Source organism: Corvus hawaiiensis, chromosome 30 (genome assembly GCF_020740725.1).
Source record: "Corvus hawaiiensis isolate bCorHaw1 chromosome 30, bCorHaw1.pri.cur, whole genome shotgun sequence".
In the NCBI taxonomy this organism is placed as follows: Eukaryota; Metazoa; Chordata; class Aves; order Passeriformes; family Corvidae; genus Corvus; species Corvus hawaiiensis.
In genome coordinates this window covers 16,569,905-16,593,601 of record NC_063242.1, presented here as the reverse complement: position 1 = coordinate 16,593,601, position 23,697 = coordinate 16,569,905, and the positions used below count along the sequence as shown (strand labels likewise).

The 23,697-nt window shown below is 39.2% G+C and overlaps 1 protein-coding gene across 6 annotated transcripts in view; it reads right to left on the bottom strand.

Annotated features, from left to right (window-relative positions):
• The window catches only part of DLGAP1 (DLG associated protein 1), a 415,626-nt gene that overhangs the window by 294,612 nt on the left and 97,317 nt on the right, over positions 1 to 23,697 (bottom strand). Inside the window, exon 3 of one of the 6 annotated variants that reach the window (XM_048289355.1) lies at positions 11,072 to 11,166. The exons of 4 other annotated variants lie outside the window; for them this stretch is intronic. The gene's annotated coding sequence lies outside the window, so the exon portion shown is untranslated. The remainder of the gene's footprint in view (positions 1 to 11,071; positions 11,167 to 23,697) is intronic. One more of the 6 variants, XM_048289356.1, reaches the window with a different exon arrangement.

The window sequence follows — 23,697 nt, the reverse complement described above, 5'->3', positions numbered from 1 at the left end:
ATATCTTTTTGAACAGTAAAATTTAAGATAATGATATGAAAAACAAAGGGACGGGACTTAATTTCATGCTATTCCCTATCAATAATTCTTTGAATTTCCCTTGTGGAAAAATGATACATACAACTCTAATAAAATGATTCATAGCTCTAAACCGTTTTACTTAGCGAACACAGTGTACATTAGCAGGACTTCTAGAAGAGAATGTTTCTTTCAAAGATTTATTATTGTGAGATTATGGTAAGATGATCTGGATGGCTCAGTGTATGAAATCTTGTCATCCTGGCAGAAGTACTTTGCTAATCCAAGAGGCAGGCGCACATTTAGAAGCAGGCAATAAAGCTCAAATTCTGAAGCTACAGGGACTGAACAAAGTCTGAACAAGCTCATATTGACTTGGCAAATGGCAGTAAAGCAGCAGCAAGTGTGAGCTATTAACCCCACATCAAACAATTTATGTTGGCATGAGCAGTGGAAGAGGTCTGCTCATCTGTTTAACTGAAGAAGGCACTGCAATAGCAATAGCAAAGAAAACGATGTGAGCAGGGAGGTAAAGGAAGGAAGAAAGTAACGCACTCTGACATTTTTAGTATGGCTGTTAGATGTTTGTTTACAAAACCAAAAAACACTCTTCCTATGACCAAGTATCAGTATACCAGAAAATAAGTGAAACAAACGTACTGAGTAAATTTCATGTGTGGTATGAAGCACACAGACTTCAAAATAAAGTTTTTGCAGATCAGATTTTCAAATCACCCCATGAAAATACTTCCTATCTAAGTCCTGAAACAGATGGATTAAAAAATAGTGACATAAGCTACAGCTTAAATAGTATCTGTCAAAATTGCAATGGTAGTGTAATTGACTCTGTGAAGAGTTACATATATTGGTTCAGTTTAGGTTTCATTATTGTAAAAAAAAAAAGGAATGTATTGGAAAACATAGTGGGTTGGCATAACCTGTGGGGCAACCCAGATGGCCTAATGGCTTCAGCAGTGAGCCCACCTCCAAGTCACTGACTGACACTGAAAGGAAATCAGTCACCAGCTGGATTTAGACTAGCTAATGCAGTTCACAGACACCAGCTCCTACTCTCCCCAGCTGTTCTCTGCCTCACTTTTTTCCCCAAAAGACTCCATATACAAAGCAGAATTCCATGTCAGACTACCACCTGACTGTAGGCACACTCACGTAGGGTACTGTGAGAAAGGGAGGAGCACAGAGCTGGAGCTCAGCCTGCACAGTGCCCTTCTACCAGAGCTCTTCTGGCAGCAGGGGCACAGTATGAACAGCACAGCTTCCCTCCATCCTGGGAGCCTGCATGGCAAAGCACAGACCCAGTCTGCGCATCTTGGGCTAGCACACAGGAGATCAGAGACAGGGACTAGCTATGACTGCAGAGAAGCTAAATATATTGGAAGCATAGCTCCAGCTGCAGCCCTAAATTCATCTTCCAAGCTTCCAAGATCTTGCAGATAAGGGATGCTGAGGTGAAGGAGTGTGCAAGGACTTGTACAGGTTGTAAGAGAAGTGCTTAGAGGCAGAGGTAGTTCTGGAGCATTTGCAACCTGGTATGAGTACAGTTTGTACATTAGGGATGAGAAACAGGGCAAGCAATACAGAGTTAGAGCAGCAGGAAGGTGGGAGGACATGAATTTAGTCGAAGAAGCAGAAATATGGAATGAGGGAGTGGGGACTTACCGCAGGAATAGCGGAATATCCTATTTTGGAAAGCTATAGGGGATCCATCAGGAAGCCGTGGCTATCGAACACTTTGCAGCATGGCTTCAAGACCCAGAGAGTTTAGCAACTCTTACTCTCTACTTTCTACTATAAAATTATTCTTGTCTCTTAATGTCACTTGCTCCTGCATTAAGCTATTCTCCTCCTGCCCCACCCTACTTTGCATCCCACACCTCCTCCCAACCGCACTTAGAATAATTTTCCTACACAACTAGGGAATAGAGGCCCCAGGGGCATACATACCATATCTTTCTGTAATATCAAATAAAATGCAAAATGAAGTGCACAAATTAAAACTGTCAAAGTGGGCTGGTGAAGAAATTGGACTCCCTAGTTGTCCTTGTCTCCAGGACCCCGTGTGCTCATCAGTATCCTGGCAGGTGGCAGTGGAGCATCACACAATAAACTTTTTGACTTTACTCTGTGCCATGCACATGCATCACATGGGCCCAAAATCTACAGTTCTGTCATACAACTTAATTAATTTCACTGGGATTTAAGTGAATTTTGTTCATTAGTCTGTCATCTGTGCTTCAGGAATTACCCGGATATGCCATGTGGTAGCAGTAGTCCCAAATGCCAATATGTTTGAAAGACTGGTCCTATCTTAATTATTGGTGTTAAAGTCAGTGCAATATCACAGTGGCAGCCTTCCAGTACAGTTAAGAGAAACACAGGCTAAACCCCCAGTGCTCAGACTTACTTTCTGTATTTGAGGAAAGTAATGATTAAAACCCTTTTGAAGATCACCATCAAAGCCTATTTTGCTATTGATTTATACTGAATGTTAATAATTAAACAGCTGACATATTTCTCAGCTTCCTCTCATTGAGACCCTGTAAAAGGTAATCTATTTATATTCCACTCAAGATCTCTAGTGGTTCTTCACTACCTCAGTATCCAGTAAATACTCACTAAGCTTATTATGGAGCAGGACTAATATTTCACTTGAGTTCTTAGGAAAATGGCTTCTTTAGCTCCCAACAGTAGCTGTTGCTGAATCTGTGAAGTGGGAAGAATCTGCGTAACATGCAAAGAAACTACCCAATCCCTTTAACAGCTCCTTTAAAAAGGGATTGGACCCAATTCATGAAAAAAATGTGTATGTTCAGTGGGCGGTAACTTTGATGCAGTTCTTTTATGTATGTAAGGGTTAGCCAGAGTGTCTGAATAAAAAAGGAAGCCAATCTGCTTCTATTCAGGCATAGCACCATGTGGGCTGAATGTGAAAAATAGAAATGGTGTATTACATGCGATTCTGAGAAGAGACTCATTTTCTTGTTAGTACAAATTATGGGAATAGGAGCCCAGCTGAAATGTGTAACACAATTGTATGTGTCAGCGAGGGCTGCAAATGTGGGTCTCAGAACAAAAGTTGGTTTTCCCATAGCTAAGGATTATGGTGATATTCTTGTTTCTGCCATCCTCACAGAAGAGCTGTAAACACCTGTGAGAGAAATGACTGATTCCTAGTGATGTTCCAGTCCTTCTCACACTCCCTTCTCACAGTGGCCCAACGTGTATACGACTGCCCTTTCAGGATTCTGCAATAATTGTGACATTAAAACCAAACCACGTTAGATATCAAAGGTATATTTTTCCTTCAGCCTGTATGTCTTTGTTTATCTCCATTCTGGGGCAGAATGCCAGGGGACCAAGTGCACTAGAAAATTCTTGTGCTTCTCCTAGATCAAATTTACATTTGTAACTCATTACACATCTCATAAAAGGAACAGCTTTTTAAATTGAATATCAAACCATCAGTTTCTGCCAAATTAAAAGTAAATTAAAAAAAAGTGCAGCAATTTAAGTCACACTCAAAGTTCACAGGGGTTACTGCATTTTATTAAAACAAGTCCGATATGAAGCACCTTTGTCATTAAACGTATTGCTGCAAAGCAAAGAGTCCTTTTACAGGGATTTTAGAACAGCTTCCTGATCATTTTGTAACTGGATTTCTAGAAAAAAATCAGTAAAAAGGATCTAAAACACTTCAGATTTCTGTACAAGTTATTCTTTTCTGTTTCCATAGAGAAGTGGTAATGAAGACTACCATGAAAAAGTGGTCTTCATAAACTGACCAACCCAGTATCACATAGGAGACTGAACTCTCTTACAGAGTTTCTATCTTTCACATCTCCTCAAGAAGTCTTTGCCTCTATCATTTTTAACAAGGCTTGTGTGACACAGGCATTTGTAAAAAACCTAGGCAGTAAATAATTGTAGTCTAAGTCAGAAAGGGCAAACTATCTGCAGGGAGCAGATCAATAATTTATGGGTCTACAAGTAGACTGCCAGTATCCCAAGCATGATTTAGACTGCCTGTTACATAAATGACCGATGGATTTGAGTATAAAATTCCAATTTGTGGTCTGTCCTGATCACAGAATTGCAATCCAAGTATGCTATTTTCTTTTAAAAAAGTGATTTTTGATCATCTCCATTGAATCAAGAGTGCAATACTTGGAGGTGCATGCCACTTGTGGGGGCCTGTGATGGACTGAAGTACATAAAATCATATTCAGTTCAGTAGCAATCTAAGTGGGATATTCAACACATGTAATTTCATCTAGCCACATTAAGACGTATCATCACTTTTCCATTGGCAGGAAAAGGCACCCAGACATAGCTCAGACTAGATACACAGTTTTCAGACAGTTTAAAATGTCCAAATCAAATGGGAAAATTAATCTTGCTTGCAATTACTCAGAGCACTGCACCCATCCATAGCCAAACACGCTCTGCCACAGGCTTTTCAAGACCAGTCATTTTTCTGAGTATTTGCTTGGGGTCTCCAGCCTGCACTGAAACTCATGATGTTCAAAGCTGTCACATCACCTAACTAGATCAATGCCATCCTGCACCTACCTACATCGACAACCACCTCATGTTTGACACAAGTGCAGCCGTGCCTTTCAGGGGAGTTGATGGATAGGCAAAACATTGTATTATTGTATCAACTCTTGGGTAAAGCTTCATTTCCAAAGAAATCTGAAGTTGTTAGCCTTGGTTTTATTCCTCCTGTGTCTCCATTAAAATATCTAGGCTCTTTCAGCACTCTAAACTAGTCTGTGATCCAACAAAAGACTGTGTACTTCTTATACAGCTACAGTGTAAGTGTAGTAAGCTAAACAAAAGCTAAACTACTACTGACTGAGTTAAAGAGTGTCCCTACTGGCTTGAAAATATTTCAGTTTATACATACCATCTTCTTGTGTTTATTACTTTACATTAATTTTGCCTAGGGTTATTGAGCATGCCTTCTGGCCCATAACAGACTGATTTATCATGTCACACAGAGATCTTTATGGTATTAATGACTCTACTCTCAATAGCTGGAATTGTGCTAAAGCAGAAGTATACGGGGCTAAACAACAGCTATAACATGAAATTTGAGACCTGTAAAGCAATACTCAGAATTATACTTCTGTGTCAAATTTCTCCACTCCATTCTTACAGGCTGAAGACTATACTGGTGAAAGCTTTTCTCCAAATCAACTGACATGGGTTATCCTACAAAAACCACAGGATGCTCTGCTTCATTAATATTCTTAACAGCTCCCTTAAAAGAATCCTGTTGACATATGGTATTTTTGGGAAATAGGGTCATGGGGGAGGGAACTTCTCCTCTCCTAAGCCCCATAAATCTCTCTCTCTCCCAAGATTTAGGCAGGCCAAAGGCACTTACGGCTATTTACATAGAAAGCCAAAGCTTACGTATAGTCTCTCAGTTTCTATGGCAGCACAGCTCCTATAAAAACACAGCTTAAAACCACAGCTCTCTGAGCTCGCTGGCATCCCTGTGTACTCGCAGACATTCCCTCAGCAGTGAATTTCTCCTAGAAACACGCCAGACTGTATAAATTAGCACTGACCTCTCCACTGGCAGAGTGAACAGCGCACTGCCACAGAACACTCCCGGTGCGAATGGCCAGCGGTTACTGCCTCTGCCTCCTGCTCTCCCTCCCTCCCTCCTCTCTCCAGCATCCTCCCTGGGATCACCAAGGGCTTGCCAGGCAAGCAGTGGGAAGGGAAAACCATGCCAAAAAGCACACTTTCCTTTTATGTCCCACCGCCTTCTCCTCCTCCTCCAAGCAAACTGAAAAATCCACCACCCAGAAAATTAAGATGGAAAAGACTGAAATCACTGCTGCCTTCACCGTTGCTAGGATTATGCAATAGAAACAACTCCTAGATAACGGGATTTGTCAGCATCAGCTGAAAAAAAAGCCTGCTGTGTGATAATATTAAGAAACCAACTATCCCTACAAACAGGAAGCAGCTGACGCTATCTTTTAATTAATTCAATGCCTGAAGCAAAGCTATATTTCAGTGGTACCTAAAAAGATAACTGGAGCACTTTTACAGAGTTTACTTAAATTTTACATTGCAATTAAAGTGTCTGCTTTACAAAGACACCTGCTTAATCTTCTTACTACTACCTTTTGCTGTTCCTAGGAAGAATTATAAGATTTGCATTTTACTACTGGAACACCTAATTGCAGCCAATAAAAGAAAATGTATTCTCTAGGGTATCCAAAAGTATCCTGTATGCTTATTAAGAGTTAAATGTATTAATGTATAAAAATACATTACTCCAATGGGAAGGATACTTTTATAGACTGAAAAAAGATAAAAAAATCTGCTTAGGAGAAGAATATTCCTCACAAAAAACAATTTGAAAATTTCTTTATGTAACTAAAGTATCACATCATTATGTGACAGCTTTCCCTTCTGATGCTAAGAGAGCCTTGGATTGGCAGGAGATTTGGAAGTTTTGATTAACAACCTACTGGAGCTCTTGGCAATGTTCCTGGGGTGTTTCAGATCACTGCTGCTATAGAAACTCTCCTGGGTGACTGTGCTGCTTTTCTTTTTCTCACATTTCTAAAATGTTGGTCTTCAATTTTTTTTTTTTTGTCCTTTTGCAGTTTGTTCCACTTAGTAGCAATTGCTGCACTACTGTTCTACTCTCACTCAGTGAATAGCACAGCTACACAAACAGCTATCATTACAGATAACAGACATCATAAAAGAGTTTGCCATATGCCTTGTCAGCTGGCCAAACTGATGACATGATTCTTCTAGAGCAGTCTGCGTAGTTCATAGGAAGTATACACATTTCAGGAAGCTGGCAATTCATTGCTTTTCTCTGAGTATAATACTAGTTAACAGACTTTAAGGGCTGATTATACATGAGTTTAATATTAGCTTAAATTGCTACATAAAATTTTAAATTCTAACCTATCCAAAGGAGAATGAGGTAATGACTACAAAATCAAACAAAAACAATTAATTTTTTTGTGATATTCCCTCCTTTCAGTTCACTCTTTCAGTTCTACTTCTTTCTTCTCGGGATAATCCAAATTGTTCTAACATGGTGTGTATAAGCTATGTCTTTCTCCAGCACCACTACGGGTGACTAGACTTTAGGAGGAGCAGGACCAGGAGCACAAGCACTTTCAATTTCTACTTAATGGAAAAGAGTACTAAACAGTGAAGTGACACAGGGTGTAGTGTCTGACTGCTGCCCTGAGTATCTGACCAGGCTGCATCACAAAGTCACATCAGCTACACCAAAAGCCTACCCAGGCCATCATCGGTGAAGGGACTGTGTCTTCTGCACACACCAGCCCAGCTGTGCACACATCATTGTCCCAAGATGCTCCATTTTTAGCATGGACATACGTGGACACAAACACTGTGCTGACCAGTCCATGGGCACTGCACAACACAGGCACTCAGGTTCCCCTTGAAAGGAGGCCAGCCACTGCCTGGCTAATCTGTGTCACTTGTTCCTGGTGCCCTGCCTGCCAGAGACTGCTCTCCATGGGAACAGGCTGCAAGGGGGATAAGCTGGTTCAGCAGTGACAACGTATTTCTTGGCATCTTATCTGTGCACAAACAGACAAAGTCTGATCTGATGGGGCACAGCAGGGCCCTACAGCTCCTGCATCAATGCAGCAATGATGAGCTGCCCCTACCAGAGTAGCTCATGCAGCTCACACCCTGCCTTGAGGGCTCCTGGGAAAGGAGGGATACTGTGAGACTTCTACAGGAGGAAAGAACAGTCATTAACTGAGTTCAGGAGAGATGCCAAATGACCTTCCTGAAAGGGGAGGGCCAAACACAGTGCACAACCCAGATATGCAGATGACATGGTTCATAAAGAAACCATCCAAGTCAAGTAAGTCACATTGGTACGTGGAAATCCTTGCTTGGGAGGTTTTCTTGTTAGCTGCCCATCTATGTGAGTTCAAAGCAGGTGAACTGCTGAGTAACTTCAGCTCTCAAGAAGGTCCATGAAAGCAGCCTTCAGAGAGTAAATAACATCTAGCAAATGGGTTTAAAGCTAGCAAGTGATTTAAAGTAAAGCACACAAAATGTACTTTTTTGCATCCATCTTACAAAGTAATGCCAACAGAGACTGGATTGCTCTGGGTCTCACCTGTTTGGAAGATTGCTAGCTCTTTATCTTGTACTCCAGAACTTAAAATTACTACATGTGAAACAAGTTGCTAGAACCACAGTACTGAAAAGAGCCTTCTAAATATTGCTATCGTCCGTCATATCCATTTCATATCTGCTGAAGTTTGCTGAGAGCCTGAAGCAGAAACTGAGATAAAGATAAGTGTAAATCATCTCTACTATTTACAGACAGTATCCAGGCAAAATCTGAACCAGAATAATTCACAAATTGATTTTTTATCTACTTCACTGATCAAAGCTTACAAAGAAATGGGGCATTGGATCATCAAGACCCATATCCATTGCTAGAGTTATTATGAGAAAGAAAATAAATTGTTATGATTGCAAATCTGACAAGCATACAATCAAAACATCTTAAAATGAGAAATTACAGAGATGTTCTCAAGTAAGTTAAGGTGAAAGAGACAGAAGGATTTTAGCAAAAAGACCCAACAAACTCCAACCCACAAACATGCACATAATTCTAACTAAGAAGAAGCCTCCTATGCTGCATTATTCTCTTGGAAATCCCATTTATCTCTCTCTTGGCTTTTCACTAGTATGTACAAAACCATCTAAGTTGGCAGCAATCTCTAGAGGTCATCTGGTCCAAGCACCCATCTCAAAGCCAGTCCAGCCAAGTTCTGCATACCTCCAATGATGGAGATCCCTCAGCCTCACAGTACACAGCTCTCATGTGTTGGAACCCTGGGCTTAGAGAATTTAGGTTTCTGGGATATAATAATATATATATGTGTAACAATATGGAGGATTTGGGGTGTGGATTTGTTCTTCTTCTTTTCTCCTTCTTCTTCACAAATCTGGGTATTCTGGTATTGGGTCAAAAAACCTGCAGTGTGGATCATGAATAGTTAGTTACTGGATTATAAGTAAAAATAAATTACTTGGCATTCCATAATTGGGTAAATTGAACCTTAAAAGACCTTGGAAGTTAGAACTCGGGGCCATTTTCCACCTTGTTAACTAAGAGGCACATCCTGTGCAGCTGTGCTATAGATAAGAAAATAATAAACATCTAAGTCCTAAGAACAACCTAGAGTCCTCTGCCTTTTAATCCAAACTCTGAGTAAAAGAACTCGTGAAACAAAAGCAAAGAAGAAAAGAAATGATAAAATAGAGAAAATTAATAACTGGTGCCCACGTGTGAGGACTCAGAGTTTAGAAAAAGAGAACATTAATAACTGGAATTAATACTCATAATTTTACCATGGTCATTTCCCCAAATGCCTACTCTTTAGTCACAATTTCCTGTGTTTCCTTCAGTCTGTGGCTTCTGGTCCTGCAGAACCTCTGAGATTGCACACCTCTGAGAAAGGACTGGCCTTGTCTCCTCTGTGTCTCTCAGGTAAGTGAAGACAGCAATAAGACCTCTCATCAGCTGTCTCTTTTTAATGCTGGACAAACCCAGTTCTCTCAGCCTCACCCTGCACAACCTCAAATGTACTCCAGCCCCATGACCATTTTAGTAGCTCTCTGCTGGACTCAACTCAGCACATCAGTGCATTTCTTTTAGTGGAGGACTCCAAACTGGTTGCAGCTCTCCTAATGTGGTCCCACAAGTACCAAACAGAGGGGAGGAAGGGCTCGCCGGTTATGCTTGGTAGCATTGCCTGGGACATGACTGCCTGTGTGCTGCAAGGACACTGCAGATTTGTCCACAACTCATCATCCACAAATACCTCCAGAAGTGACCAGGCTGCTTGCTAGCCAGCTGGCCTGCCAGTCTGTGCTGCTGGGCAGGGTTATCCCAGCCCAAACACAGGACTTTGCATTTTCTTCAGTAGTGAAACATTTGCAATCTTTCAGTGCAGCATGGGTTACTTCAGCCTTCTCCAGACCACTTAGCTTTAAAGGAATATAATTACATCTTGCCATCAATTCTGTTACACCAGACCAGAGAAAACTAGTAACTTTTCCTGTAATGCAAATTTTAGAAGAAAGGCTTAGAGTCCAAACATATAATATAAAACAAAGCCATAAAATAAAAAATAATATAAAGAAATAATATGAATTACTATCAAAATGTTCCTCTGTGTTGCATTTATGGTTCAAACCTTAAAAATGGCAGCCTATGTAATATCTAGAAGCAGTACTTTCCAGGAGGAATATACTGCACTTTTAAAATGTTCAAGAAGAAACATTTAAATTTATTTTCATGAGGAAAAAAAAGAGCAACAGATATTGAGACTGGGTTCAGAGCACTTTTAGAGTCTCATATTTTTTACTTTCCTCCCATCACATTTCCAGTCCTCAAATAATATCATATCACAGCTCATTTCTGAATCAGAAAAAAGGTAGAATCCATCTCAGGATTCATAACTTTCCTTCCATTGTGGTTGAGGTTTTCCATTTGCACAAATACAAAGAAGATGCAAAATATCCACATATCACAGCCTAAACATGCCACAATCCCACAACATCCACAACACCCCCCATTAATCTGATGATCAAGGAGAGAGGAATCACAAATAAGAATCAGACTTTCCCAATGCTTGAACCACCCAGACTAAAGCTATTTATGTGAGACCAGGAGTCACCATAGAAATGGGGAGAGATAACATTATAGTGAATTACTAGAAACAGTCCAGTATTCAGGAGGCATTTAAGGAACTTTATGAAGCAACTGACCACAAGGTATTTACATCTCCAGAAAACTGGAGATGCTCTCCTTTCTCTCCCATAAATCTCATTAATCATTTCAAATGGTGTGGTGTAGCAGTGGTGCCTCTGCTCCTCCTTTGCACAGTCACCATACACCACTGCATTTCCACGTACTGCTGATAAAATGCTGCCTCCCTGCTCCTCCTTGCAAGGGAATTGTGGCTACACAATAACAATTTACCTCTCCATTTTAGTCTTCCCTTTTCCTTCCTTTTCCTTCCACCCTCCAATCTGGTTATTTTTGGACTGCCAGTTGGGATTATTGCTTTTTCCCTACTAAAATAAAAACAAACAACAGTTATACTTCAGTTTCTGGGCTTAAGCATGAGATCTGTCTCAAACATTAAAGACTCACATTTTCTTGCCTGAGGTGCAATGCTATCTCCTATGACACTGACTAAAGCAAGCCTTGCAACTAAAGGCAGATTCTGTTTCTGGATTTGCATGCACACTTTTCCAACTTCTCCAGTAGCTACCCATCTGCAATCCTGAGCAGGATTGCATCCTGAGAATTCAGCACTGGCTGACATTTGTGTAGTCTTAGAGACTGAAAAAATTAGTCTTTCTGAGCTGAACTACAGTCATAATTTAAAATACACACAGCTAAATTGGAATATTTATAACCTAAAACACCCTTTCTCTTTGACACATTGTCTTAATTTCAGACCACATTTTAGTACATTTTGGTTTTTTCCAAGCACCTTGAGGCTTACTACTTAAAGATGGTCTATTTGGAAGGAATGTAGCATCTAAAAAATAATAGACATTGTAGTAGCATCAATTTCCCACCTCTAAATGAAGGTCTTAAGTAGAGAGAACATGATGTTTTTCTGGGAAGCAAAGACAGATTCCCCACATCCCAATGTTACAATGTCAAAATGAAGTCCCAGGTAAAATCAGCCTTTAGGTGTACAATAGCAAACATTTCCCAAATTAAATAAATATATAGCCAAGTGTTAGTCAAATGCTCATTTCCCCTTTTTTTTTTTTTTTCTGCATTAGAATACTTTCAACTCTATGAAGAGTTTTCCAGTATATGGAAAAAAGAATTTTATTGCGTAAAATTCAGTGTGGCAAACAGCTGACAGGAGCTGAACAAAGAGACTTAAAATTTTAGTGAAAATAATTGCTTTCCCACTATGGACAAGAGACCAATGTGCATACACCTCCATTTCCCCGATTTTTAATATACTGGGTATGGAGGGTTAAACTGGGTGGAGTTCGGAGTTATCCAAGATGCAAACTGGGTGTGCTGGCTTCCCTTCTGTAAGGTGGAGTCACTGTCCTTCAAGAAGGACAAAAATACTTTTTTGCTTTCAAGATAGTAGGCAAAATGAAGCTAAAACAAAGTAGATTTTCAACACGGCGAGGCTCAAGGGACTCACAGGAAGGAGAACTGCTTAAGAAGAAGGTGGAAAAAAAAAAAAGCATGCTGACAACACACTGGAGAGGATTAGAAAATCTAACAAACTTCAAGAAGCACAGCAGTGATACCTCACCCTTCTGGACAGGATTCTGCTAATAAAGCACCTGACAGTAACTTAGAAAATACACCTCTTCCAGGAAAGAGGAGTCAAAAAATTATGCATAGAAATTATCCAGTCACAGTAGAGTCTCTTCACAGGCCAGAGATGAGAACTTTCAGATGGAATATAAACAACAAAGTGAGTGGCTCAACATAAAGAAGTTTTAGACAGCCAGTTGTTAACCTGAACAATATCTACAGTGTTACTGGAAACACTTTTAAAATTAGCATTAATATCTAATGTGAATGAAGAGCCAGACATGGCATATACCATTGGGCTGAGTTTTCCTGGAAAAACAGAGCTGTTTTCCTGTATGTACAGAGCTGATAGTAAGCACTCAGTAAGCAGATTGATTAGAAAGGAATTTTCACTCTTTTAATGATTTTAAGCACCAGATTTAGTGCAATCCCCTTCGGGAATACACATAATTCCTTTTCACAGGTGTTTTGCAGAACCTGCCAGGCACTATCCTAACCCCTTAGAAGTAACACAACCTTTGTCAATGTACATAAAGGAATGTTTGCAGATTTTGACATGTTCAATTTATTTATACAATTACTGACCACTTGCCTAGTCACACTTCTTCTCCCTTGATGGTAGCTATGTGACAGTGAAGTTTCCCAGCCATACTGCACTGAAGAATTCATTCTGATCATCTATATAAGTACCTGGCATAGTATTCCAGCTTGTTGTAAATGTCACCTTTCTGTTCTCCAGCTGTGTTTTCAAATGGTTAGTTAAATAAAAAGTCCCACAGCCTTTATCATATTTAAAGTTTATGAAAAATTTAAATTTTTGTTCATACCCTGTCCTGGGTCTGGCCAGGACAGGATTAATTTTTGCAGCAGGAGGGAGCATGGAGGTTATTTTGCAACACCTCACATCATTTTCCAGGGACTGTGGAAGGGATGGCATTGCACTGTGGAGGTAGTGGTCAGGCATTTTGGTGGGTTTCCATGGTGAGCTGTGAGCAATCACATGTGAATTGTTTGTCTTTTTTCTTCTACTAATACTGTTATTAGTATTGTTGCTGTTATTGCTTTTTGTCTTGTTGCTGTTTCCAGTAAACTTTTCTTATCTCAACCCATGGTCTTTATCTTTTGTGCCTCCAATTCTCCTCTCCAGAGAAGAATGGAGGCACAAAATTGTAGGTGAGAGGTGGGAGAAGAAGAGGGAGTTATTAATAAGCACATGATTTGGAGGGTTTCAGTGGGAGCACTAAATTGGGGAATACCATTCCTAAACCATGACATACTAACACAAGAACTTCCATTCCTAGGTTTACAAGACCAGTAGGTATCTACATTTGGATATCCTCACCATATGCAAAGCTCATCAAAAAACCTGATCCCTTTAAACTTAACTACTGTTATCAGAAAATTAAGCTGTTTATAACTAGAAGTGAACTCAGCTACAAATCCACAGAATCCAGCAGGATATATGCAGTGGTTGCAGTCTCTGGAAGCAGCATGGACTTGTTAGCTCAAGGCACCAAATTGCACAGAGAAGTCGTATCTCACCAGTTCTGTTTCCAGTCATGACACTGCAAGCATCTGCTCAGCCAGAGTTTGTAACTCTACTCCAGAAATTTCATCAGTAAGTCTCTCCTTTTCCTCTTTCTGTCTTAATCAAAAGAGAGAACAGATTTGGCTTCAGATACCAAGGGTTTTTTTGATAGAGAATAGCAATAGCTGAATCTTTGCCAACTAGTTCCTCAAGCAGGCACCTATAACTTGCAAGTGATCTGTCATGAACAAAAAAGTAATGCATATATCCATCACTGCTATGCTGCAATAAGGTGCCCCAAATTTAGGGATCAGAAATAAATCAAAAGCAAGCATGGAGGTTACCAAGACTAATAAACAATTTGAACTCCCCAAAATACCTTCAGAGAGGTTAGTTAAAAAAAAGTCTGAAAAGGTATGATACACCATACTCTTGCTTCTGTAAGCTTACTGTGCCCTCTGTTGATCATTATAATACTCCTTACTTGACAACTACTTGACAACACATTTTCTCAATGATCTTGTCTTGTTCAGGACACACTGTTCCGTCTACTCAATGAGACATAACTGCACAGATAAATAGTAGCAGGAAATAGTACCCTTTCTTTATTTTATGATGAGCTTGGGAAAATTCAGAATGAATGGGGAAAATGAAAGGACTGTTTAATGGTTAAAACCACTAAATACTCCCCCCGCCCAAATTCCTACATTCTTTCTAATTTCATAATTCCTATGTGATAACAAATTGAAGCAAAAAGAATAATTCAAAATTTTTATACGTAGTCAGTAGCCTGAACAAGACTTTTGATTTAATTTGACAAAATGCTCAGAACTGAGGACACCAGGGAACCAATGGCAGCATTGCTTTGACTGCGCACTGCTGAACAACTTGGAATATAATGGAACTAAAAATAATTTACACACACACTCCAGTATTGTTACAGACATACAAATCCAACTGGAATATAATTCCTATGCCTCAGATCCATGGTCTAATATCATGTTCACTTATCCACATTGAAATGGCCACTCGTGATGCTACATGCTTGGGTTTTTTTTCTTTTTTCTAAAAGTACTTTGGAAGCAAAAAAGGGATCTTAACAGCTCTCCAGCGTATTCCTACACCTATTGAGTTTCCCTGAAGAAGTAAAGAGGATGACAATTTTACTTCCTCTTACTCCACCATCAGGCACACAATTTTCTCCTAGGCATGCTAGAAAATAATTAAGATTGAAGCACATCACTTTCTAAAAGTATTTACAGAATTTTGATTGTTACCTAACAGCTTCTGCTAGTTTTTCAAACAGCTCAAAGTCTCAATACCAACCTTTGGCTGAGTTTCTTCCATGTTTAATGAGAGTGGCCCTCTTTGTTCAGGCCAGTAACAACTATAAACAAGGTAACAACTATAAATGCAAGAGCCCCTATTCACCTCCCCACCAGAAACTCTGCTGGTGATAGTCCACACACAAACCGTAGCGGCTGATATGCTGTAGAAGACTCCATTATTATTAGAAAAAAAGGCTGCCTGAAAATCTCCATTCCTCTTCTGAAACATCTCTGTGGGGGAAGGGTAGATCAGACCAGTATCATTAACATGCTGACATTCAAATTTCTGTGAAAATGTTTCAGAAAATAGCTGCATATAAAGACATTCCCTATGCTGTTGAAGATATTTTCCTTCGCTGTCATCCAGTGCTAACATTTCCTTTTGGATCTGTTTTACAAAACTACTTTCCACTGATGTCTTACATACGTCTTACCTTTTGCTGGAAGATTTTGCTCTTTGTGAGTTGATGTTTTGCTTTATCTTCCACAGTTGTCTGCTGTGAACTTTATATTTACCCTGTAGGGTGTATTTCCTCTAACTGTTTGGTTTGGGTTTTTTTTTTAATGAACATATCTCTGAGATTGTCTTCTCCCATATGCTGTCATCTTGCAGATATTTATTTGCAATTACATGATTCTTCAGCTTATGCTGAGTCTAAATTACTTTGTGCTGATGATAAAATGATACTTCTTTTGCCAACATCTGTTCCTGTATCCTATTAGTTTTTATCAGTCATATGTCAATTCATATCTTTTAACAATATCTGTAATACTTAAAGCAAAATCTTCCTTTTTGCACAAAATTCTTTCCATTTCAGAGGTACTGGAGCTTTTTTCCTCTATGAACATGTATTAAAATGTTGTTCTTCCTTTGCTGACCAGATGTTTTTCATATTGTAGTTAGGAAGTTCCTTTCTCTAGAGCTTTCTGTTCAGCCTTTCTCGTGACTGCAAAACCACAAACCCTATTATCACACCAAAGCAAGAAGATCAAACATGATGGAAACACTTTCACTGTCCCAAAAGCCCTGTACACCGGCTACTGTGTGTGTAAGGATAAGAGGTTTATTGATGCAATTTTAGTTTTGGAAAAGACTTACTGTTTCTCAAAATGGTCCCACAAGCAACAGTTTATTGAACTAGGCGTCCCAAAAGGCTGAAGTGACAGTAATATATGCATCAACTACATTTCTAGAGTACACTTATTGTCAATATAGTCAAAAGGACTTTGAAATGAGGGAGGGGAGATCGGAACACATAAAATCTATCATCTGATGTATCATCTAATAAAAAGCAGACAACTAAAATATCCATTTTTGGTATTTTAAATCAAAAGTTGTGTAGGATTTGGAATATATGCCACACTTGGAGGCCCAGCCACAATGCTTCATTCTCCATCTGACTACCAGCTCAATAAATATTATCAAGAAAATTTCAGATTAATTATATTTAGTTCAGCCATGTGCTTCTGAGAACTAATATCTAACCTCTAATTTTTAACGACGCCCCTTCATATTTTATGTTTAAATAGGAATTTGTACACACACAACAGCATTACCCGTTCTGCCTGTGTGGCCACATACAGATTCCAAAAGATCAGAAGCATTTGCACAATATCCTCCTAGAACCAAGAGGTATGAGGACAAACTGACCTTAATCCATATATTTAAAAAAATAAACCTTTATTTGGAAACTTGAAGAGATTACAAAATCTTGGCTATAGCCCTCATAGTGAAAAGTACTGCACTGCTCCCCATTCCGCAGTCAATACTTTAAAGAAGTGTGTAACAGTGTCTTCTGTAAAACCATCTCTGCATTGAGTAGGCAGCTTGAACAATATGTATTCCAAACTACATTATGTCATTTTAACCTAGAGAGAAATATCAGTGCTTTGGACACAGAAATCAAGTATACTGCTGTCCTAATACTGTGATTAATGCTATGAGCTACACCCTGCCTAGCCTTCCTAATCTCTGGGATTTCTAATTTATAGCAGAGATGGATACGCTATCAGTGGGGAATTATGAGGATTACTAGCTGTTTATCTCTCCTTTGCAGAGACACTTTGCTGCTTATAGAATTACCATAAACCCTCCAGCTACAGTGCCACTTCTATACTTATCCAGAAGTCTAGATACCTATTGGGCACAAAATGTTTTGGTCGTCAATATATTAGAAAATGTTGGAGTTGATGGATGTGGTTTTTTTTTTTTGTAAATGATTTGAACATACTGTCAAGGCCTGTCATGTTACTTCAGTGGTAATTTGTCTGCAGGTTATCTTGCATTCCCTTGAAATCCAGTGCTGTGATCTTGCTAACACTAATTAGAGTTCAGCGTTAATGCTTGGAGGTTGCCCTCAAGCATCACCACAGGTGAAACCATTAAACATGTATGCCAAGCCATCTCTGCACTTGCAGCAAGTTATGTAACCCATTTCAAAAGATTTCATCTTTATGGTCACCAGAAATGTTGCTGACTTACCTTCTATCGGAAACTTAAGGGCTTTCTAAATGCTTCTACACAAAGTCCTTATGCTGTGGAGCACAAGTTTCCTTCTGGGGTGAAACTAATCAAAGAGTGTGAGGGGAAATAGGTGTGCTACTTGTTTTAGTTTCCTGAAGATGAAGAAAGAAAGCGACTCTATAACATTTATTTTTCACTAACTTAAAAATCTGAATCTGTACAGAAAAACTTTGTCCTTTAGAAGGAAATGTATGAATGAGAACCATCAGTAAGATAAATATTAGCCCTTGTACACCACATTTTCTAATAATTACAAGTGTCATCCAATGATCCCTTTTAAATATGGATTGCATTTATAGATAGGATATTTACAGCCAGGCTATCTCTATAACCACACAGTAATTAAGTGACCATTTGAGCATTAAGAGTCAGCTAAATTGTACATATTTCATGCTGTTTAGATTTAAATTTTAGCCTATATGTAGCTTTATATAACCATATTCTTATGAAACACCTCACAATTTCCCATTGTTCTTAAACTTTGTTGTGCTTCTTAACCAGCCTGCTAAACAGGAGACCTTAAGAACACTTAATTTAAAACTTCTGAGACTCTAATTCTATGCATGCGCATTTATAAACATAATAAAAAGATGTACAACAAAAAGCTGGTTCCCTCCTCCAAGTCACAACATATCATCTTTGTCATTGTACAGTCATTTGTGTTTGTCTATGCTCACTTTATATTCCAAGACTGTAACAAAAAAAAACCAGTTTAAACATCATCTTTGGTTAAAATAAGACCTCTTTTATTCTCTACATTATCTTCATTCACTTGTTTCTTACACGTATCTTTTCAGATACTTAATTTTGTAAGACTTAAAAACCCCCTAAAATCAACCAAATGCAAACCACTTCATGCCTGAATTCCTTTCAGAACGTTATAAAATGTCTTAGCACATAAAATACACAGGTGTAGTCATCCAGGCCCTTCCTTCAAGGTATCATGAAATGAAAATAAAATTCCCAAAGGAGAGGACCATTCTCTCCAGGAACTGGCCAATCTGACAGCCCAGTCCCAGCTCACATTTGTACAACCATGTCATGCAAACACTGAAGGTTTTATCTTACCTTTTAATCTCTGGGCAGTGCCTCAGCATGTATAAACCAGCCAAGATTCATTCCTATTTTCCTGTTTATTTAAGTACTTCCTCAGTCATCTTCTGCAGCATAGGACCTCAACTGCCTGCTAGGACCATTTAGGCTTGTCTTATCTCGTTAGTTCCCTTCCATCACAGTGGCTTTGCACACTGAAGATACTTTGATCTTTCGTCTTCTCTGAACTCCAAGTATAGTCTCCAAGGGAAAGAAATTATTTTGTCTGAATAAAGCCTTTTCTTTGAAGAGAAGGATATCTACATGGCATTTAACAACAGAGACAGGTGATCATACCTATTACGCAGTCCAGTCTCTCACCTTAAGAAAGCCTGCTAACAAAAGCAGAACTATGAGCGAGCCTATCCTCTGTTTCAAGTTCAGTCAATGTTAAGTCTGTGCCTCAGTGTGCTGTCATATCCTATCAGCAGTATGAAATCACCTTACTTTCTTCTGTCCTGTTTGTTTGCTTTTCTGGCAGGGCATGCTAAAAACACACAACATCGTTTGGATTTGTCAAGGCATTGGCAGTCCAGATAGAAAAAGGCAGAACTGGGAACTTTTCCAACAAGTTCTTGAAGTCTAATAGCACGTTTACATAACATGTAACTCTTGCATAAAAATGGATCAGTGTGCGTTAATGGATGAAACATGGATAAGTCCTGGTATCAATACAACTCACACATTTCTTAAGTGCCCATCATCCTGGTCCCACCATAACTGTTCTTGTCAGTTCTGATGTACATATTGGCCAACTCTTACTCCTTGTATTTCCCTGCTGACTGCTCCACACCAGACTGTATTCTAGGAACACAGCCTGTATTACCAAGGGACAACAGCACTGCTCCACCTCTCAAAAATCAAGCCACAATTACTTTGTGCACCAGAAATTTGCTGCTGACAGCTGCAGCAGAAGTCTCCGACCTCGCTAGCTCTGCTGCACTGGTGAGTACACGGGCAAGCGTGAAGCCATGCGCATCCCTTCCAGATCACCTCTCTGCTGTGGATGAATGCTTGCATACAAGGACCTAATGTCTGGATAGTGAGGAGAGAGGTGTCCAGCTGGCTATTTGAGTTTCGATGTCCACATTATTTGTTTGGTTGTTGCTTCCATTAGCTTTGCTGTATAGATTGTTTCAATTAATTGCAGGATCTTCTTCTCTCTTCTTAAATGACAGCATATATTAAATTACAAAGACATTTAAGAAATACGGATTCTAAAACCAAAATATGGATAGTAAATCATATTCCAGTGAAAAACCCTATGGACTATACTTCATTTTAGAGGGAATATTATGTATGGTTAACATCATTGCACTAGGACATAGGGTAAAATTTATCCCAGTACTATTCACCTATTTTATTCACATGTGGAACACTAACATAGATCAAGTAATGCATTTGGGTGTGTCGGTATTCTTTGCATTTTATGTAGCTTCCTTGCTATCTGTGAAAACGTGGAAACATAAGGATATGTCTGTAAGGGGTAAATTCTAGTTACAGACAAACAAATGATCAGGAAGCCCATTACTTAATTCATTTCTTCACATTATTCAGTATTTAGGACATGAGTGTTAAGCTCTACTGATACACAGTCCAGCTACCAACCTGTACATCAATTAATGATACAATGTACAATGTTTCTTTGGCCTGGTGTTATTTTATGGAATTCTTCAAAGAAAAACACTGAAGATAGATTAATTCACCTGCACTCCCCATCAGGCAGAACGATACTTGCTTGCATGTACAACACAAATACAGTCTCGGACAGTGTTAAGGAAGCTTGTGCAGTTTAAAGGGATGTAGCACATCTCTAACCTACAGCAGTGGCACTACTTTTACATCAGAAGAGTTTAAAACCTACTGCAAATAAGAAGACGGTTTGTGACTTTTTTGACACGTTAAATAATTTCCCTTAAGAAAGTGTTAAAAATTACTTATTTTTCTATCTTAGAGAATGAAAGAATATTCAAGTAGATTACTCTACATTCATGCTCTTCATCCAAACTGAATTTTTTTGTTTAGCAGTTAAGAGCCACTATGCTGTCTTCACTGTAACCAACTTGTCATTGCAAAGAAATTCCCCGTGTTTTCAAAACCCCATAAAAGTAAAGGTGGTCTTTGAAAAAGAAAAATTAACAGAAAGGTGTGACTGGGTAACAAATTAGGGGCCTTTTCATGGCAGGAATACAAGTGTCTGTGGTTCTCTAATACATTTACAAGCTCCTTTCCATGTCAAAAAATGTCTGCCATTACTAATTTTTTCTCATTATTTGTACAAGATTGGAAATGAGGCACTGTCAGTATGAAAGGAATTCACAGAGACACCTTCCTATTATCCTGCTAGCCTGTATCACAACACTGTCCATTTTATTTATTACTTTGCTGAGCTGGCCTTTCCAAAACAAGCAAGCTGATAGAATTACCCCCAAGCAGTTGCCAAAATGATGATAAATATTATTACAAACTAGTGTGTCTCATAAAACAGAGACATAAAACAGATTTCCTTTGACATGAGCTGCAAAACTCCCTCCTTGGCTCAGGTGCTAGTCACTGCTCAAAGAACATCACCTAGCTCTGAAGGTAAGGTTCATGCACTGATCCTTCCCAGCTGAGGCCACCATGCAGCTATTCTCACCTTCAGATTACCAAGAAATGCTGGCAGGGATAATATCTTTCTAGAAATACCTTGCAGGCTGCTAAAACACACTCAGCACATATTATTCATGACTTACTTCCTTCAAATCCTTTTCCTTCCTTCCCCCAACACTCACAGTCAGGCCTCCTCCCCACGCCTCCTCTCTTAACTCCTTTAGTTAAAAAGTTTGTAGACAAAAAACAGGCAAAGTAAAGTTTTATACTTAAAATGAAAGATCCACCACTGTACTGATGCCATGAAGATTTTTTGCCTTTTCTTTTATGCCCCTGTTATACGTTTTTACAACTTCTGTATTCCTAGTGCTTTTGCCTACATTCTTGGACTTGTTTGTCAAGCTAGGAGACTCAACATTTTAGAAGCTTCGTAGCTAGGGATCAGTGTGCCCCAGACCCCAAGGTCCTCTCCAGAACACATTCTGTAAACTAAGATAGAACCATCCAGGGGAAGGTTCCTTGGGGAGGGGGGCTCACTTGAGCCTCTCATTGGGGAATCTTTGATAGATATGCTAATTAGTAAAACGTATAATGTTATACCCGATCTTTGGGGGCATATACTCGGCGGGGTACATCTCGATGCATATGACTTGGACGTGTGCACCTAAGGATCCTTAAAATAAATACCAAGGTAAAATCCCTTTTTCCCTTCTAACCGTGTATGACTCTTGATTTTAAGACCAGGAAAAGGCATCAGTACTGGTATAGAGTATCACAGACTTATGATAGGAAGGAGAGGAGTTACATTTCCTCCTCACAGGTTTTCAGACCTTACAGATGTAAGTCAAACACTGAATCTAAAACTAACAGACAGTTTTATCTAGCAAAGAGTGACACAGTCATCAAGGAAGAAAATATCCTAAAAAATAAGCTATTGCTTACTGGATGATATTCAGGACAGTCAGGTTAAATGAGGCATAAACTGTAATCAAAATCGCAACCACCAAGCTGGACAGACGGGCAAAGAAAATGAAATGGGAGTGCTCTTCTGGGGTGAGAATAATGCACGCTGAATACAGCAGCAGTGAGAAGATAAAACCCATCTAATGCAGATTATATAATGCTGTATAGTCAATCATAAAAGAAAGCTTTCTTAAAGTTGGGAGCATTAGTTTTCAGGATGCAGTCAGCTGAAGCAGAAGAGTGAGCCCTTCCAACTCACTGGAGCTGCTCTGTGGACCCTGCAGTGTTACCAGCTCCCGGTGAGATTTTGAAAGGCAGATGAGTGTTGTGGTTTCACCCTGGCTGGCTACTAAGCACCACACAGCCACTTGCTCACTCCCCTAAACCATACCCCCAGGCAGGGAGGAGAATTGGAAAGAAAATAGAAACCTCAGGGGTTAGATAAGAACAATGTAATGAATTAAAATATAGTATTAATAATAACAACAATAACAGGAATAATAATTTACTAATAATGATACCATCATACTAATATACTATTATACTAATACCAACAACAGCAATAATGACAATTGCAATGATAAGAAGAGGGAGAGAGAGTAACTGAATCCAAGAGAAATAGGTGATGCACAATACAATTGTTCACCACCCACTGATTAATGTTAATCACATCCCTGAACCACAATGAGTGGCTTCTGGCTAACTCCCCCCAATTTATATATTGGGCACAACACTCTAAGGCAGATACTGAAAAGTCCTTGACTTGGTGTAAGCACTACTTAAAAACAGTGTGTTATTAACATTATTCTCATACTAAATCCAAACCCACAGCACTGTACCAGCCACAAAGAATAAAACGAACTCTGTTGCACCAAAACCAGGACATCTAAGTAACAGACTGGCTGGAAATGGAAAAGGCATCTGCAAGAATAAATATAGATAGCTTTTATTTTATTTGAGCTCTCAACTATGCTTGGTATCACTCACCAAGTTATTAAATATAGAAAAGGTAAACAAACACAGTCTCCCAAGCTGCTGTGCAGCTCTATCATCATGTTAAATGAAAACTTAAGTGCCACAATGAAGCTGATAGCAGTCAAATTTTGTTTCAGAATTATGTTTATCAATGAAAAAAGTAATCAGTATATTAGAATGATAAAGTATCAGGTTTTTGTGATACTTGCAATCAAGTATGAATGACACGTAGCAAGAACATCAGCTACTGATGGAGCTCATGCTAATGTCAAACCCAGCACTCAGAAAACATCCACCACAT